The following is a 16830-nucleotide window of genomic DNA, read 5'->3' as shown; positions in this document are numbered from 1 at the left end:
TCACCTTACTGTATCTTACTTCCTTATATGTAAAACAATGTAACAATACTTTTGTACCTCAAGTCTTAATTGAAGTGCTTTGTGATAATCAGGTATGTCAGTGGCTGATTTGGACCAGTATAATACTATATGGCTCTCTGAGCAAGCCTGTATTATGAGCTGTAATTGATGGGAGGTTTCAATTCTGTAATGTGTGTATGTTTGTTTGTTTGTTTTGTTTTAATGATGAGGAAAAAAGGCAAGTGATCATCCTTGCAGTGGTTGTAGTGTGTTGAAAAGTAAATAGGAACTAAGCCAAAAGGCATTTTACTGTATCACATTTATCAAGTTATGCAACTATTACATAATGTATATTTCTGAGTGAGTGGTGAAAGGCCGCCTGCAGTTCTGTCCTTTATATATCACTTTCCATCTAAATATAGGTTTGTTAGAAAGGAAAATTACTGGATGCAAATACTTAAAATAATTTGCCATTGGCTTTAGCTAAGTGAGCTATTTGCATTCTGTAATCTAATTCACTGTACCAATGGGAAAATGCACAGCTATAGAATATACAGTATTTGATTTTAGCTGTACGATGATGATGATTTTTATTTGGTCCATCTTAACTAGTCTCTGCAATCCCCACCCAACACACGCACATATCATCTAGGTTTCTATCGTTCCTATGACAATATCATCAGTCACACTTCTCTTGGGCGGAAACAGCCCGCTGAATAGCTTAGAATTTAGCTTACTATAGACCACATTCTTAGCTGGTATAAATCAGAATAGCACCATTGGCTTCATTGCAGCTATGCTGACTTACACCAACTGATGGTTTGGGTCTCTGTTTTTAAAATATAGCCTGTTGTTTAAACAGGATGCTGTGAATTTGAGTCTTGTAAAATTGGTCAATTAAATAAAAATTTCAGTTTTCTGACAGGACATCTTTTAAATAGTACGTCCTGATGGTTTTCTGCTCTGTTTCTGATGTTCCTGTGACAGTCTTTTTGGCAAGGGAAAAGCTGACTGACTAATATCCCAGTCGTTGAAAGATTTTGTGTGTGCGCTTAATTTTCTGCAAATGAGTTTGCTCCATTGAGTGTAAAGGGACTGCTCATGTGCATAAACTTACTCATATGGATGCTTGCAGTGTGAGTTCGTAATTGAGTGCACAGGGAACATTGAAACACAAAGTGCTGTCAAATTATTATTATTTACTTGTATTACCATAACCTAGGAGCTCTAGTCACTCACCAGGACCTCATTGTGCTAAGTGCTGTACAAACATGGAACAAAAAGACTGTTCACGCCACAAAGAGCTTACAATCCAAATATAAGACAAGAGACAACAGACAGATACAGAGAGACATGGGAATAGAAGAAACAATGAGCCAGTATTGGCCAGCATGACAGGTAGTGGTCTCTCCATACTAGCAGCCTAACTGCTGTGAAGTTCCCTGTAAGCATCATGAAAAAGAGAAGTTATAAAGAGGGATTTAGAAGGATAATGCATTAGCTTTGCAGATGTTTAGAGGGAGCTCCTCCCAAGAGCGAGGGGCAGCATGGTAGAAAGCACGAAGATGCTTGTTTGAAAATATAATAAGTGGATGATAGAGGCTGGCATCATTAGCCAATCAGAGGTGGGAGATGACAGTGATGATTATGTTATATCAGAAGATTCATCGGCTGTGATTAGGTGAGGTTAAGAAAGCTATTAGTCATTGGACAAATGGAAAAAAGCATAGGAGCAGATGGGTCACTGCTTAATTGTTTAAGCTGTTGGTAAATCTAATAGTTGATTGTAAGGTCTTTGGGGTAGGAACTGTCTTTTTGTTACATGTGTCTACAGTTCCTAGCACAATGAGATACTGGTCCATGAGTGGGGCCCCTCGATGCTAATGCAATAGAAATAATAATAGAGTTATTGCTGCAAACACTGAATGAAGCCAAAAACCAAGAAGACCTACCAGAGATAAGAAGAGTGGACTCAGTAATGATACTGAATAAGGAAGGAAGTTTTCATTTGTTCTGCCAATTATAAACCAATATAGTAATATGCCGAGACTGCAAAATATCAGGGAAAATCTTGGCATCCCAGTTAGAAAAATGCCTGCTTTATTAGATGCATATTGATGAGTGGGGTTTAATTTGAAAGAAGCTTTCAGCAAAGGCTACTGAATTCCATAAAGCAAGCTAGTAAACTAGATGCACCATTTGCTGCATGCTCAGATGCAAGAGAAGGATCTGATCACAAAAAGTGGTCACATTTGTTTTAAGTTTTTGGTAGATACATTTAGAAAGCACTTCAACATCTGTGTGAAGCTTGTTTTATAATGAACCACGTGCAATGGTACAGCTCAATGGTTGGTATGTGGATGGCTTCAATTTTGGATAATGCACTTGCCAGTTAGTTCATTTTCATCCAATTCTATTTGTGTAAACTGAAACTATTAGCAATTAAAATTCAAGAGCATCTTTAAATTGTGTGGATTCAGACGAAGCATGTAATGGAGCCAAACCTTGATGGCCTTGCTCAGTCCTTACTCATGCGGACAAGTTTGTGACCATTTCTGGATATCACATATGAAATAAATCAGAAGTAATATGTTTCCATGTTCTCTTCTTTCACAGTGTCCAGAAAAAAAAAACAACCCCTAATCTTAAGGATTTTGGCCTGCATGCAGGAAAGCTCTTAAGCACATGCTTAGCTTTTATCATGTGAAAAGTTCCATTCGCTAACTTCAGTGGGACTATATACATATTAAAAATGAAGTATAAGCACAAATGCTGTGCTAAATCAAGAACTGTTACACAAAATCTAGAGTGATTTAGTTTATTTTGGTGTATGTATATATACACAGTAAAACCCCTGAGTTACGGACACCAGAGTTACGAACTTGAGCGGTCAACCACACACCTCATTTGGAACCAGAAGTACACAATCAGATGGCAGCAGAGACCAAAAAAAAAAAAAGGCAGTTACACTACAGTGCTGTGTTAAAAATAAACTACTAAAACAATTAAGGGAAAGTTAAAAAAAGACTTGACAAGGTAAGAAAACCGTTTATGTGCTTGTTTCGTTTAAATTAATATGGTTGCAATAGCATTTTTCTTCTGCAGAGTAAAGTTTCAAAGCTGTATTAAGTCAATGTTCAGCTGTAAAGTTTTGAAAGAACCATAATGTTTGTTTAGAGTTATGAACATTTCAGAGTTCTGAACAACATCCACAGAGCCAGCAGCCTGCGGGGTGGCTGGAACGGCAAAGCACAAAAAAAGAACAAAAACAAAAACCTGCAGGGCAGTCAGAGGCAGGGTGCAAACTTTCAGCTAGTGGGATTCCCTGCGCTGCAGATGTGCCCCAGGCAGAGGAGTGTGCGCCCCAGCTAGCAAGAAGGAGCGGGGGGAAAAAGAGAAGGGGGGCGGCCAGGGCATCCTTCAGCCAGGGCGCTCACCACTAGGCCCTGCCTGCCGGGAAGGCTCCACACCGCTCCGGTCAGCAGAGAGGGAAGGACACGGGCTGCCGGGCTTGCTGCAGACCTGGCACCAGCTGGGGCAGATGGAGTGCACAGCCAGCTCCCAGCAGGGTGCTCTCCTCCTCTGCTCCGCTGCCCCCTACGGGGCGGCCAGAGCGGCGAACAAAACAAACAAACAAACAAAATGGCGGCTGTGCCGCCCTAGGATTGGGCGGAATGCCCTTAGAATCTGCCTCCCCAAGCACGAGCTTGCTTGGCTGATGCCTGGAGCCGGCCCTGAATGTTGGAACTCTAGGTGTTTGGAACTCTAAGGTTCTACTGTACATAAATACGCACACACAAATAGTTAATACCATAGGGCCAAATTCTGTACTGATTTGCAATCCTAAACACTTCAGTGACAGTTACTTGGGTATAAGTCAAGGGTAGATCTAGCCATTAAAGGTCAACACAGCAGCCACAATAAATTACTTATTAGCTTTGCTACCTGTAGAGATAACATAATGGTATTAAATTTAGGTGATTTATTTGAGACATTCTTTTAGGATGGGGGAAAGGCTAGATTATCCTGGTTGAAATTGCAGGCTCCAGATGGTGCTGTTGTTTGTATTTCTAGTTTACATAATTCTCTGAAGAGTGGAACATTATTATTTATTTTCACAGATAATCTTTCAGTTCTTGTGGCAGAGCAAAGCAGTGCCACAAGCAAGTTCTGCTTTGTCATCTAAAGGGAGAGAAAATCAATAGTTTATTCCATTCTTCAGCACTGTATATTATTTATACCTCATAAGAACAGTTTTTGTTGGACGTTTGTCAAATGTGAAGTGTTCCTTTGGCACTGGATCGATGATGTTTAGGGACTCCATCTTGCAGCTATGCCAGGGTCACCCCTTAGGGCACTACAAACAACTTTGCTTGCAAAGCAAATCCAGCTGAAATTTTCTCCCTTTCACCAATTTTTCTAACAAAAGTGGCGAAAAGAACAATTAACCTTTTGATGGTATCTTCAATCTAATTTTATGGTTTTGAGGTTTCCTGCACAATATAGAAAAACAGAATCCTTAGAAATGTTGGGCTGGAAGGGACCTAACAAGGTTATCTAGTCCACCTCCTAACCCCACCCCCCACACCCCAGTGCTGACTCAGGACCAAGACCATTCCTGCCAGGTGTTTGTCTAACCTGTTCTTAAAAACATTCAATGACAGGAATTCCACAACCACCTTTGGTAACCTATTCCAATACTTAATTATCTTTAAGGTTTTTCTTAACCTTTAACCTAAATCTCCCTTATTGCAGATTAAGCCAATTACTACTTATCCTATTATCAGTGGCCATAAAAACAGCACATCTGAGATGTTGTAGATGTGATCACTAGTGACTGTGCCAAAAAAATGAAATGAAATACACGGTTTACACATTACAGTGAAAATGGTCCGGTGTATGATGTCTAAATTTAGGCCCCTAAAAAAATGGCCTGATTTTCAACAGCATGCTAAGTGCACCTAGCTACTGCCATTGATTTTCACCAGAAGCCACTTGAAAAATCAATTAATTTATGTAACAGCCAAAGTGTGGATTTAGAGCCCTAACTTTAGGAACTTGTTTTTTAAAATCTTGTATTATGAAATTTGATTGAAAGTAAGAATAGCTCTACCTGTTTACACACTGAAAGGTGTTTTTTTTTAAATCAGATTTCAAAACATCTTTCATTGGTTTACACTGAAAGCACACCAAATTTTGAATGGTTTGATATGAAACAGCTATTTTTAAAAAATTGGATGAATAATGAAAAGTTTGTTTTACAAAATGACCAAGCACAGCAGGAAGGATATTTGGATATACATTCCTTTTGTCACTTTTATATGGATTGAATGACATACGGGAAACAGGTAAGCTAGCTTTCTGATGTACATAGGGTAATTTAGAGCAGTCTGGGAGATCCTGATGCTATCCAAACCCCTTCTGCCACCTGAGAGGTACAAAGAGATCAGTAACAGCAGGGAATCTGACTCGCGGTATCTTTATGTTCAGAGAACCATATACAACAGAGAAAGGGTAAAAGTTTACAGATAGTTATGTAGTCCCTCCTAAGACATAGTACAATTATTCCTTATTATATTTCTTGTTCTTTGTCCTGTCCAGTTTTAACTGTCTCAAATAATGTTTCCACCAGTTCTTTGAGTGGTAATCTTCTAAATCTCTAAAAATTTTACTGTGCCTCTTAAATAACCTGGATACAATAAAAAAAAATAGCATGTGCTAGCAATGTAAAAAGGAAAATCTGTTCCTTGCAGATGGGCTAGGGTGGAGGGGATAGGGAACAAAACCAATCAAAATCTCTCAAAATGGTTGAATGGCTTAATGGGTTAAGCCTGATAATGAGATAGCTCAGTGGTTTGAGCATTGGCCTGCTAAATCCAGGGTTATGAGCTCAATCTTTGAGGGGGCCATTTAGGGATCTGGGGCAAAAATCTATCTTGGGATTTGTCCTGCTTTGAGCAGGGGGTTGGACTAAATGACCTTCTGAGGTCCCTTCCAACCCTGATATTCTATGACTTGGGGGAGGGGAAGCTTGGACAATGAGACTGTCTATTGAAATGGAGAAATATCCTTGTCCCAAAACACACTGGGCTCCATTTAAATCAACAGACACCAATCTGGGTTCAAAAAACCAGTTGCTTTGGTGTAGATATATCACTTGTCATATTGCTAAACTTCATTAAATATACTAACAGGGTGCACACTATCTAATACTAACCATCATAAACCATAATGGAAAAAGAAATAGAAAATACTCTTGTAAATTTCCAGGAGAAGATGCTGTTCTTATCCAAGCACCTGTGAATTCTTATTCACTTGAGTCTGAGACAGGTTAGACAGAGACTATACCTATAAAATAAACTTCACCTTCTTCCCTCCTGCCACATATGGCTAGAGTATTTTAGCTGCCCCAGTATAATTCACCACAGATTTGTGATCACATTTCCTCCACCTAGGGCAATTTAACTAATCCTATGAGTTAGTTGGTGGGATTCATTGGAGAGGAAAGTACATTGCTCTAGCACTGAGAGTTGTCTCCTCTTTGCCAAAGTCAGCCTAACCTTAGAACAGATTATAATGGCCACAGCAGCCCCTGGAGAGTATTTTCTAGTCTAGTTCTGTCTTTTATTGGACACTGCCATTTAGAGATGTACTTTATATTCTCAGTTACTTGGTGTATTAGGGGGCAACTGGGATAATAAACCCTCTCTTTTGAATTGGGGAAAGTATCATTTCAATATGACTGTCAGGAAAAAAGCTCTGCAACTCAGATATAATGTCACATTTTCTCTTCAAAGTAGTAATAAATTAATCCATTAGTGAGCCCAAGTGTATCCTCTGTTATGCTCATTAGTAGGTATTCCCAGGTGCCTATGTATTTATAAATTAAATTATATAAAGTAAATTATATAAAGTAAATTAAAGCGACTTTAAGACTAGCAACAAATACACACAGTGAAAGGACCATAAAGCAGAGCATTTTTCCCACATCAGCAATTATCTGTTTAGAAAGGAACACGTAACATTAGATATCAAAATGAATAACCTTCCTATCTTAGTAATATGTTAGGTCTTCAGAACATAATGATTCAAAACAGAGCAGAAATCACAATAATAAACTATGATAACAGTCACATTGTTTAGTTAATGACCCAGTCTTTTGGAGTGATGCATGGACTTCAGCAATATAATATCTGTTGTATACATTTTTTGTTGATTTGAGTCCTTAAAGTAACTACATTATTTGATGGTGAATTACAAAATCATTCCTGTGGATTCCTCTAGATTTATACCAATCTAGGTTAGAATCAGATTAGGTGGATAAAAAAGAACATTACGAGTGTTGAGGGTCTCATGCATTGCAAACCAACAAAGGCAAAGGAATTCAAAGTTGAGTCTGACAGCTTTCCTTAACTTATATCTCAGGGGGGAAAGAGGGGTAAATATAAATATTTTAAATGGTATTGGGACTCTTTTATTTCTTTTTTCACACATTTGTCCCTGTAATTTTTAGCCTGTAATATGTTTGCATAAAATATTCTACAAATAACGAACCAAACCATGAACATCCTAATCTCATTGTTGATGGATAACTTGTGAATGAAAAAAATTCCTTGTAAATAGTCCACCCAGTTCTGCTCATGCCATTGTGGGTAGAAATATCTAATGAATGCAGTTTTAGCCTGCTATCATTCCATCATTTTACCTGCCCTTTGATTCTTCTTCTCCCTCCCCTCTTTCTCATTTATCTTTTATTCCTTTCTCTATAGATCAAATGTGTGTATATATATATATAGGAAAGATAAGCTCTCTAGTATGTCCTTTATTAGTACTGAAACCAAAGAATGAGGGGACAATAAAACACTGCTATAACAGAGCATGAAGAGACGCTAATAACAACATTTAACATAATATTAAAATAAAAATATACACTTCTAAAATAACCTATTCAGAGTAGCATCCAGCTTCCGCTGAAAGCAACAGAAAGACTCTCATCAACCTCATTGAGAGATGGATAAGGCTCTATTTGCAAATTCTAGACCACCCACATTGTTTTAAGTCTTTTCCCTGCATCTTCCCTTTTCTTCACCTCACTAAATCCTGGTAACAACACAAAACACTCTCAAAAATCTCTGCGACAAATTATGTGCTCAATTACACTTATGCATTGAAGTCATTGGATTTTCACAGGTATAACTGAGAACAAGAATTTAGCCCTCTATTTCAAATGTAAAGTCTGTGGCACATCCACAATTCCTGATAATTTTATTAATATCGTCCTTGCAATCATCAGGTGAAATTCTGCTCTTGGTTACAACCATGCTGTATCATTGACTTTCAAAAAGCCTTTGACAAAGTATCTCACAAGAGGCCATTAAGAAAACTAAGTAATCATAGAGAGACAAAGTACTGTCATGGATTAGAAACGATAAGAAACAGAAAACAGAGCAGGAATAAATGGTCAGTTTTCAACATGGGAAGTCTTGAAGTCAATGAGACTACTCATGAGCTTAAGGTTAAATATGTGCAAAAGTGCTTTGCCAGAACAGGACCTGGGACCAGCTTTTTTTAATTTATATATTAATGAAAGGGGAAGTGAGCAGTTAGGTGGGAGAATTTGCAGATGGCACACAGTCATGTAGGTTATTCAAGACTGGAAAAAATCCAAGGAACTCCCGAGGGACATAACAAAGTGAAGTGACTGAAGAGCATAATGATACAATTCAGTGTTGATAAACATAAAGTAAAGGATAACATAAGAAATAATCTAAACTACTCATAAATGTTGCTGGGTTCTAAAATGAATGTAACCATTCAGGGAGAAGCCCTCAGTATCCAGGTGGACTGCACAATGAAAAGGAGCACCCCAGTGAAACCTGCACATGGGAGACCTAAGGGATGAAATCTCTATGAAAAATCCCCTCACAGAGATGTTTCCACATGGTTCTGTCAGGAGGAAGGGGATTGAGAAAAAGTCTGCTGGGCTCCCAGGGAATCTATGGGATGCCTGCACTCAAAGCTGCATTGTCTAGAGTAGGGGGGTGAGGATTGAGATTGTAAATTGCCATTCCTCTCTCTTTCGTGCCCTTTTTTACCCCCTCCCTCAGTATGGACTCTCAAAAAATACTCTGTAGCTTCTACAGGGTGGATAGGTGGGTGCGGGTGTGGTTAAGTGCCCTCCTTCCATGTGGGAGCAGAAAGTTCTATGTAAAAAGGGGAGAGTTTTCCGGGCCACTGAAATGAATACAATGGTTAACCTTTTTCAAACCATCTGAAGGACTTACAAGTCTAAGTGCTATTGAAAATCTGTGAGATTTAGGCACTTAGAAAATGGGACTTAGGAACATCACATGGAGGCTTTTGAAAAAGTTACCCAATATCATTATAATACATATATGCCTCATCTGGAATATTGTGTTCATTTGTGCTCAATCTATTGCTAAAATGACATGACACTGAACTAAAAAAGGGTACAGGGACACTTTGAAAAGAATGGGACATTTATTGCAGGACAGTATTTACCATTCGTATGGTATTGTCAGTGTTCCCCATACTGGAAGTTAGAGAAACCTACAATGTTGCTGTATATTTAATTGTGGGTGGTAAATGTCTGGTAGCAAAATAATAACACATTTATACTGTCCTGCGTACATGCAATCATTTTGCAGCAGCCAGGTATTTCATTCTTTCTGGCATTCCTTTCAGGCATTCTGAAAGTTCTTCAAAAGCAGGAAATGTTGGCATTAATTTAAATAAATTGACAATTCAAGGAGCTAACAACATTTTTCAAAAAAAGACCCACTCTGAGAGGAAATCACAGCATCGTCATTATTGCCTTTGAAATCTGCTATTGCACTTTTTGTAAAATTGTGCTATGAATGCTTTGTCTGCTGTGAAGAGAGAGTACGATGTCGATATGAATGCAGGGGCCATTATCTCTTAAGTTGCAAATTAATTTCAATCATTAATATTTTTTGGGTGTGTATGTGTTGCATTGCAGCTGAAGATTGATTTCAAGATATGAGGAGTGCCTCCCTGGTAGGATCGTCTACCCACTAGAGAGAAACTGCTGACACTCTATGTGTGCACATGCACACCACTTTGTATCCATAATGGTGGTGTATCATAGTACTTTCATAAAGCAGCTATTATGTAAGACTTACCTTTTGGCTCATAATCAGTTGCTCTAGGTTGTTTACCAAATGAACATGTTATTTATAAAATGAAATTAAGTGGTACCCTTATGTTCACTTCTGTTTTCTGGAACTTGGCTTTTTTCTCTTGTGTTCCATGGATGCAGAGAATGAAGAATATTCAGAATAGTTTACAATTGTGCATTTGGTTATTTTGTGACTGAAAGAGCAGAGACGCCAACCCTCACTTGCTCTCCTCCATCCCTCACTCTGATTTTAGTCCCTTTCTGCATTTCACTTTGTTGTGTGATATCTGAATTTAGAATGTAAGCTCTTGGGGGCTGTCATAAACAGATAGCTAAGGGTTAATGTCTCTTTCACCTGGAAAGGAGTAACCTGAAACACCTGACCAGAGGACCAATCAGGAAACAAGACTTTTTCAAATCTGGGTGGAGGGAAGTTTTGGGTGTGAGTTCTGTGTTCTTTGTCTTGTGTCTGTGCCCTCTCGGCTATGAGAGTGATGTTTCTATCTCCTGGCTTTCTAATCTTCTGTTTCCAAGTTGTAAGTACAAAGATAGTAAGACCATAAGTTTATATTGTTTTCTTCTGTATTTACATGTGTGTAGTTGCTGGAATGTGTTAAATTGTATTCATTTTGGATAAGGCTGTTTATTCATTTTTTTCTTTTAAGCAAATGACCCTGTATTTGTCACCTTAATACAGAGAGACCATTTTTATGTCCTTTTTTATTTCTTTTTATATAAAGCTTTCTTTTTCAGACATGTTGGAGTTTTTCTTTAGTGGGGACTCCAGGGAATTGAGTCACCAGGGAATTGGTGGGAGGAAGAAGTCAGGGGGAAAAATCTCTTTGTGTTAGATTTACTAGCCTGACTTTGCATACCCTCTGGGTGAAGCGGGGGGGAGATTAGCTCTCTCGGTACTTGTGTTTTCCAGGACTGGAAACAGGGAGGGTGGAGTCCCTCTGTTTAGATTCACGGAGCTTGCTTCTGTATATCTCTCCAGGAACCCAGGGAGGGAACACCTGGAGGGGAGGAGGGGGAAGGGAAATGGTTTATTCCCCTTTGTTGTGAGACTCAAGGAATCTGAGTCTTGGGGTCCCCCAGGGAAGGTTTTGAGGAGACCACAGTGAGCAAGGCACTGTATAAATCCCTGGCTGGTGGCAGCGTTATCAGGTCCAAGTTGGTAACTAAGCTTGGAGGTTTTCATGCTAACACCAATATTTTGGACGCTAAGGTCCAGATCTGGGAAAAATGTTATGACAGGGACCAACACCGAGGTCCGGCTTTCCTACCACCTCCCACCTTGTTGTCATTTACAGCTATGCAAAGTGGGTGAAGAATACTTCCAAAACAGAATAGTAGCATTCCTCCCTTCCTAACCCCAGCCCCTGCCTTGTTGTACAGGAGTCAAAGACCACAAAAAGAGTAGGGCAGTGGAGAATGAGGTTCTGTGACTCCGCTAGTTCTTATGATGTGCCCAGAAATGATAAATACAAATACTATTTACTTTCTGAAGGTTAGATTGGCCCTTGTCTACCATGGTCTCATAAGGAACAGGCAGGAGTAAGGACTCCCAGACATGTTGCATGTTCTGTGTGAGGGCTGCCTGAAGCAGTCATGATATTTGGTGGACTGCTAAGATTGCTCCTCAGATGTTACTCCCTCCCAAGGGTAAAACTGGGTGAGGAGGGGCAGGAAATAGGTGGAGTGATGGCTCCACCTCCCATGACTGGCTGGGTGGCCATGTAGAAGGGAAAGGAATATGCTGCACCCCATAGAGGGGTCTCACAAAATCGATCCTTCTTCATCAAACATGGGGAGAGCCCCTTACTATGGTCTGCATGGTAAAAGCCCAATCCAAGCCTAGGTTCCCATTGTGACAGGGACCCTCAACGTGTAAGTTACAGTTCCCTGATTCTTTGCCCTGGTCAAAGCACAAGTAAGAGCTGCCTGGGAGAGACAGCTGATGATGCTGGGGATTGCCAGAGCTCATTATGTTCTAGCCACTGCCTCCGTCATGCCTCTCCATCCCTCTGATATGCCCCATGGTATCGGTTGGTTACACTTCTCTACATATGCTGGGTTATCCCACAGACAAAGGATTTAAGGAAAGTTTCCACTTCCTTATATCACATGAGACTCTAGTCCTATGTTTGCTAGAAGTTAGACAATACAGTATATGGACTTTATTTCAGTAGAGTCAGTATTCACTCTGAGCTTTTCAAAAGAGCTTTTTTATCCTCTCTTGTGTCTCTTTCGAACAAAGCCAACCTGGGAAACAACCGTTTTATCTTTTTTGTCTTGGTATTGGCAACTACGCCTCTTTTCCTCTAGAATCTAAAAATGCTACTAGGTGAACAATGGGACTGATTGGTTTACTGAATGACTGCTAACATTCCTGAACTCATAGCCATCTAAAATTTTATTTCATATCAAAACCACAGACTGCACTCTCTAGTAAACACCACTGCTGCTGCAGCTGCATTGATATTAAGGAAAATAAGTCCTTAATGTTAGCTGTTGGAGGAGACTTTGTATAAAGTCAAATTCGTGTATAATGAGTCTTAGAGGGAAGAAGTGTGTGTGCATTGAAGGGTGGAGGGGATCTGGTTATATTCAGACTTATGTAAATTGCAGCCTAGCTTCTCTTATCTGCTTGTGAAGATTTATGATGGACAAAGAGACCCTTCAAGGCCCAGTAGTCAGGAGATTCTGATACTATTTACTAATTCAGGAGTGTCTGGCTGCTGCTGCTATCAAGGGGGTTAGTGAAATGGGGCTCCTTTAAATCATTAATCCTGAAATGTAAACAGAGTGATTATATTAGAGTATTCAAGAAATATCCTTGAAAAAATTATTGTAAATGCTAAAATATATCCCAATAGGGGATATGAATGTTTCTGCATTCATATTTAAAAAAAAAGGAACACCTGATTTATAGGCAGAAAAAATACAAATAAAAATTGGTGCATTGCAGAAGCATTTCAGCATTGCTTCTGTGATGTCTAGCAGCCTCCTAGGTCAATTCAAAACATGTAGTCCTTAGGGCTATATCAGCTATCATCTACAGCAGTTCTCACTTCAGATAGCAGTTAGAATTAGTCTGGGTATCAACTAACTGCCCTGAAAGACTTATCTTAATAAATATCCAGACAATTCCAGTTCTCTGTGCCTAGTTTACCCATTTACAAAAAGTGGTAACAATGATTTTAAAGAGGCTATCAAGTGACATAATAATCATCCTAAAAAAAGGATTTGTATCCTATGCTTACATCTTGGGGAAAGCGGGAGGTCGGTGAATGAAGAGCGATTCGTCAAATATTCCAGTGTGGGTAGAACATCATATGTGCATTGAGTCAGCAAGAGGTTTGTTTTATTTGTTCTTTGGGGCTTTTTTTCATACCCAGATACTTTCTTCTAATTTCTTGTAGAACTAGGAATAAGAATATCATTTGGCAGCTGGGATATTGGTCTATGACCGCTTATTTCAGATAAGCTCTTCATCATAATCTGTAGAAAAAAGCTTTGTCAGCAGTATATAATGCCAGTAGCTGATGTTGCTTTTTAGGCATATGGGATATATAAAATGCCACTACCTAACATTTCTCCACCCGTTTCCCATCCCTCACAAACACCACTAAAAGTCAGTGATTTCATTGCATTTTGAAGTAGCCTAAATAATTATTATAATAGCATTCTACTGATCTACAGAATCATAGAATATTAGGGTTGGAAGGGACCTCAAGAGGTCATCTAGTCCAACCTCCTGCTCAAAGCAGGACCAATCCCCTGATTTTTACCCCAGTTCCCTAAATGACCCCCTCAACTCACAACCCTGGGTTTAGCAGGCCAATGCTTAAACCATCTAGCTATCCCTCCCCCATTAGAAAAATCTCCCTAGCTCTTCATGGAAGGGTGAATATATCACATGCACTTTTAAAAGAAAAGCATACCAGCAGACTCTTGAAGGAGACTGCAGATTGCTGATGAAAAACATTGGGTTTTTTTATGCGATATGTTTGACCCAGTTTGGGAAAGATGATTTTTTATCAACTGTTCTGCCGTAGACGTAAAGATAATATGTCTTGATCTTTCTTTATAACTGAATATTCTAAGTCCCTTGGAGACCAGACGAGAGCGTTTGATCTCCATTATAATTTTTTAAAGTAAGCAGATGATGGCTTAATAAATTTCTTGATTTAATTTACAGTGTTTAAGGAAGAACATAAAATAAATATTCTGTGATTTGCGACAAATAATATATGCAAATTGCATATGTACACACGTAATATCACATAATTAAACCTGAAAATTTTGGAAGGAAACTAATCTTATTTCTATGAATATAATATGTGCTGAGATTACTATCCACTCATGTAGTTTATGATCCCATATGCATTCATACATTTATACCTTTGAAAATAATATACCCTATCTATAGATGTGAGCGTCAATATACAGCATTATAAAATATAAGATGCATAGGTGCATGTGTGACCTATGTATTTCATGCCAATAATGAAAGAAAAGTGTTTGGGATTATCTGTATAAACCATCTGTGGATTCATCAATCCTGAGTAATGTATGCATGCCAAACTCATTCTGATAAGACTATGCCACGTGACACTATCCAAGGGTCTTTCTCCTAGCTGTACCACGTAACACTATCCAGTGTTCTTTCTTTATAAAATGTTTGTTGTGCATTTTGCATAACCATTCTTATTCTCTATAGCAGATACTGTAAAGAAGATATGATCATAAATGAATTTAGCAAACTGGAGTCTGACAAATTTTCCAAGTAGTAGTGTAGCAAAACTAGCAGTTTCCAACTATACATATAAAATGATGGGGTCTAAATTAGCTGTTACCACTCAAGAAAAAGATCTTGGAGTTATTGTGACTAGTTCTTTGAAAACATCCAATCAATGTGCAGCGGCAGTCAAAAAAGCAAACGGAATGTTGGGAATCATTAAGAAAGGGATAGATAATAAGACAGAAAATATCATACTGCCTCTATATAAATCCATGGTATACCCATATCTTGAATACTGCATGCAGATGTGATCACCCCATCCCAAAATAGATATATTGGAATTGGAAAAAGTTCAGAAAAGGACAGCAAAAATGATTACGGGGATGGAATGGCTCCCGTATGAATAGAGATTAATAAAACTGCGTCTTTTCAGCTTGGAAAAGTGATGGCTAAGGGGGGATATGATTGAGGTCTATAAAATCATGACTGGTGTGGAGAAAGTAAATAAGGAAGTGTTATTTATTCCTCCTCCTAACACAAGAACTAGGGTTGACCAAATGAAATTACTAGGCAGCAGGTTTAAAACAAACAAAAGGAAGTATTTCTTCACACAACACACAGTCAACCCATGAAACTCTTTGGCAGAGGATGTTGTGAATGCCAAGACTATAACAGGATTCAAAAAATAACTAGATAAATTCATGGAGCATAGGTCCATCAACGACTATTAGCCAGGATGGGCAGGGATGGTGTCCCTAATCTCTGTTTGCCAGAAGCTGGGAATGAGTGACAGGGAATGGATCACTTGATGATTACCTGTTCTGTTCGTTCCCTCTGAGGCACCTGGCATTGGCCACTGTCGGAAGATGGTATACTGGGCTAGATGGACCTTTGGTCTGACCTAGTATGGCCGTTCTTATGTTCTTAGTGTGGTGGATGATTTGGGTCCCGGGTTTTTCAGTAAGCATCATGTGATTTCACATCGCATTCAAAGATATGGAATCTAGCATTGATGTGACAGAGACATGGCTGAACTTAGCTGGTTTTGCTTTTGGGAAAAAAAAACTATGCTTGACTTCATTGTCTATAAACACTTCAAGATCAGATTCTTAACAGTGTTTAGTTCCTCCTTGTGCTATTGATATTTATTTTTAGTTAAATGTGAAAGTTCAGTACATCCAGAACCTTTTAAAAGGTCTTGTGAAGTACCCTACTAAACATATCTGAGAGAGATTTGAAAGCTCACAGAATACCGAGTATTTTTATTCATGATGTTCTGTATATTGCTGCTGTCACTCTGGATAGTATAGAAAAAAAACATGTTGCACAGTTAACTGAATTAAAGGCCAAGGCCACTACTTTTACTGAAGTACAATAACACATATTGCAGCTCTGCCTGGCAGAAGCAGTCCCTGTAGAAGTCAGAATCTGAGCGCATCCAGCATGTGCTCTGGATCCAAGATGTTATCTCCAAGCACAACTCCCAAGCCACATATATCTAAATCCTGAGCCTGTGAGCAAGTTTCATCCTAATTCATTTTAGTATTGTGAATACAATTATTTTTAATTCCATTTTTTCTACATATTATACTTGCTAAACTACCAACCTTGCCAAATACCCAGTGGGTCTCTCTCTATTGTGATTATTTGCATATACATGAAAAGAAGCAGACAGCAGTTAAAATGCTTTCCTTTCACATCTCCAGGAGAAGGATGGTGAGATGATTTTCCAGCAGCCTGTGTTATCTCTGTGCATATTTATAACACCTTTTTGTGTTATTTAATCCTAAATATGTTTTTTTGGAGATTAACTTTAGATACCCAGTTTTGAAACTGTTGGCCAAAGCTTTCTGGGTCTGATTTCCTGTTGCTCTGCACCTAGTATAGTCATTTATATCACCATAAAATGAAAGTAAATTATTAC

At 38.8% G+C, this 16830-nt stretch overlaps 1 protein-coding gene across 2 annotated transcripts in view; it reads left to right on the top strand.

The window, feature by feature from the left end:
• NRG3 (neuregulin 3) overlaps positions 1 to 16830 on the top strand; it is a 935584-nt gene that overhangs the window by 795199 nt on the left and 123555 nt on the right. The gene's annotated exons all lie outside the window — the stretch shown is intronic.

The sequence above is a fragment of the Gopherus evgoodei genome, chromosome 7 (genome assembly GCF_007399415.2).
Source record: "Gopherus evgoodei ecotype Sinaloan lineage chromosome 7, rGopEvg1_v1.p, whole genome shotgun sequence".
In the NCBI taxonomy this organism is placed as follows: domain Eukaryota; kingdom Metazoa; phylum Chordata; order Testudines; family Testudinidae; genus Gopherus; species Gopherus evgoodei.
Note: the sequence above shows the minus strand (reverse complement) of the source record. Positions and strands in the feature narration are given on the sequence as shown.